Source organism: Geotrypetes seraphini, chromosome 3 (assembly GCF_902459505.1).
Source record: "Geotrypetes seraphini chromosome 3, aGeoSer1.1, whole genome shotgun sequence".
Classification (NCBI taxonomy): Eukaryota; Metazoa; Chordata; class Amphibia; order Gymnophiona; family Dermophiidae; genus Geotrypetes; species Geotrypetes seraphini.
Window position 1 is genome coordinate 395,792,419 of NC_047086.1, and position 3,340 is coordinate 395,795,758.

Below are 3,340 nucleotides of genomic sequence, written 5' to 3' on the forward strand. Positions count from 1 at the left end.
ATATCATTTACATAGATGATGCTCCTATCTGTAAAGTTTGGAATTTCTATGAAATATTCAACATGTTTCTCTCCTCTCCACTCCTTCCTGCCCTCCATAGTCCTCCCTACCCTCTTCTAACCCTCTCCTCTGTAATGTTGCCTAGAGCTTGTATAGGTATGTATGATGCACAAATGGAAGAAATAAATAAAAAATTATCAAGTGGTAACTAGTGGAACAGTTGCTTTTTCTTTCTTTTTCATTAAAAGTTATCAACCTCTTATTCATACGTCTCTGAAAAGTTGGCAATGGTTCACACATCAAGACTAACCTAAAGCTCCTTTGCTTCTCTCTGTCCTCTGCTGATGACCTTCTTGTCTCTCCTGTCTACCTATTCTCCTGGTTTTATCAAGCTACATCTGTAGTCTCGGGACTCAAGGATCTACCATACGAAAAACGGCTTGACAAATTACAGCTATACTCGCTCGAGGAGCGCAGAGAGAGGGGGGACATGATCGAGACGTTCAAGTATCTTACGGGCCGCATCGAGGCGGAGGAAGATATCTTCTTTTTCAAGGGTCCCACGACAACAAGAGGGCATCCGTTGAAAATCAGGGGCGGGAAACTACGAGGTGACACCAGGAAATTCTTTTTCACTGAAAGAGTGGTTGATCGCTGGAATAGTCTTCCACTACAGGTGATTGAGGCCAGCAGCGTGCCTGATTTTAAGGCAAAATGGGATCGGCACATGGGATCTATTCACAGGGCAAAGGTAGGGGAGGGACATTAAGGTGGGCAGACTAGATGGGCCGTGGGCCCTTATCTGCCGTCTATTTCTATGTTTCTATGTTTCTATGTTTTCTCTCATTTTATTCACTGTCATCATACCGTTCTTCTGCCATCACCTCTCATTGTCTTTCTTTGTCTTCCTCAACACTCAAGCGATGTAACTGCTACTCAGGCGGTATTCTCTTGTGTAGGAGGGCCACATACTATAATGCCACTCATGTATCTTCTGAGGTAGATCCCTATGTTCAGAGTGCTCTCACCCATGTTTTCCTTAGAGGCCCTTAATTTGAATTTCTGCCTCTGCTCTGTTCAAGAATGTTCCTCTGTCCACTGATCAATGCCTCACTGACTGCTCTGCTACTGTTTTGTGTCAACCTTACAAATGAGCACCATCTTTGTATAAGACTCTGGTGAGACCTCATTTAGAATATTGTGTGCAATTCTAGAGACCGCACCTTCAAAAAGATATAAAAAGGATGGACTTGGTCTAGAGAAAGGCTACAATAATGGTATGTGGTCTTCATCATAAGGCATATGGGGACAGACTTACAGATCTCAATCTATATATTTTGGAGGAAAGACAGGAGAGGGGAGATATGATAGAGATGTTTAAATACCTACGTAGTGGAAATGCGCATTAGTTGAGTCTCTTTCATTTGGATGGAAGCTCTGGAATGAGAGGGCATAGGATGAAGTTAAGAGGTGATAGGCTCAGGAGTAATCTAAGGAAATACTTTTTTATAGAAAGGGTGGTAGATGCGTGGAACAGTCTCCCAGAAGAGGTGATGGAGACAGAAACTGTGTCTGAATTCAAGAAAGCCTGGGATAGGCACGTGGGGTCTCTTAGAGAGAGGAAGAGATAATGGTTACTGCAGATGGGCAGAATGGGTGGGCCATTTGGCCTTTATCTGCCATCATGTTTCTATGTTTTATTCCCTGTACCTTTTGGGGGGAGAAAATTGAAGACATAAACTCTTCAGAATCACATAAAAGCAATATGTATAATTCTGCAGAGCCCCTAGTAGAATCCCAGAAGAAGCCATAGACACCTGCTGTTTGATAAGCAGATGTGCAAGTCATGGTGACTGTCAAGAATTATGCAAACTCATAGAAATTGACAAAAATTCTGGTTATAATATAATTACACAGCTCCTAATTTTATTAGTTCTTTTGGCAGCTCTAAACTTTGAATGATTTCCCTCGGGCAAGTACATTGATTACTTACAATGATGAGATGAGGCCAGTGGCTTCAGGCAAAGCATCTTCATTCTTAGCAGAAAGAGAAGATGGTGGATAAAGGCCAAAAGGCTCATCTAGTCTGCATAATTTACTTCCAGGTACAATGCCATCAACCCCAGTTGATCTCTTGCTTTCCCTCCATTTCTTTTTTTTTTTTTTTAAAGACTATTTTCTATTTATTTCATGTTAAACACATGTGAAGAGCTGTGATAACACAAGGTCCAAACATTAGCAAAGGTGGGAAACTTGAAACATGGTTGGCTAAGCACAGTGTCCGTCTTCCAGCACTCAAGGATCCACTACAAGTGTCAAGACGTTCCTGGTTATCTTCATAAGAGCGAGGAGACACCACTATGGCATTTGCATTGTTTCAGAGCCTCGTTAAAGCCCTCTGGTTGCTGGCACATTCCAGGAACTGCTTCAGTTCATAATAACAGGGTCCAAACTGCTGCTGTTGTGGCTGGTAAGTGGGCAGCTTTGGAGGCTCCTGGACTGTGCTTGTTTGATTGACAGGCTCAGAGTTATCACCTCCACTGAAAGCTCCCGCGATTGCACTGCCAAGGACGTGGCCCACTGCCGACCCAACTGCCACTCCTACAGCTGTAGTGGCCATTTGAGCCATCAGTCCAGGTTGCTGAGGCTGAGCTGGGGCCATGCTGGTTGCTGAAGCAGGAGGATGGGCAGGTGGCGAGGCATGGGATGGGGCTGGGCTTCCTGCAGAGCAAGAGGACACGCTGCGCCTTCCCCGGGGCATCTCGGCACTCTTATGTCCAGATCACAGGCAAGGAAACGCAACGGAGGACAGACATCTACTGGCAGCCAGTTAAAGGGAGCCCATGTGCTTCCGCTGCGGTCACATTCCCGACACCGCCCCCTCCACTTCTTAACTAGGAAACCTCTGCACTTATTCCTAGCTCCGTTGTATTCTTTTGTTATTTCCCCCCAACCCCCACTCCAAAGAGTGGTTCCATTCCTTATTTGGCAGACTAAACCCTTGCAGTGCACCCCAGGATGCAGCATGAAGAGTCAGATACCACAATTTTTCAAGATAGCAGCACGGAGACAACAACAGCAAGAGAGCATCATTACTGTTTCCCAAATTAGAGGTGTCCAGGAAAGAGGTGGGCGTTTCTGAGACCTAGGGGGCCCACTTGGACCACAAGGGATGATTTGGGGGTTAGGAAAAGAAGGTCCAGGAACCCACCTGGTGCGCTAGGGATGTTTTTGTAGTTGAAAGTAGAGGTCCAGAGGATGTTTTGGGGGGTCAGAAATTAGGAAGTCCAGAGTTCCACTTGGGCGGCCAGGGATTTCTTTGAGGACAAAGATGAGGGGT

The 3,340-nt window shown here is 45.3% G+C and overlaps 1 pseudogene; it reads right to left on the reverse strand.

Moving 5' to 3' along the window:
- Positions 1-2,336: 2,336 nt before the first annotated feature.
- On the reverse strand, positions 2,337-2,761 carry LOC117356512 (annotated as a pseudogene).
- Positions 2,762-3,340: the final 579 nt, after the last annotated feature.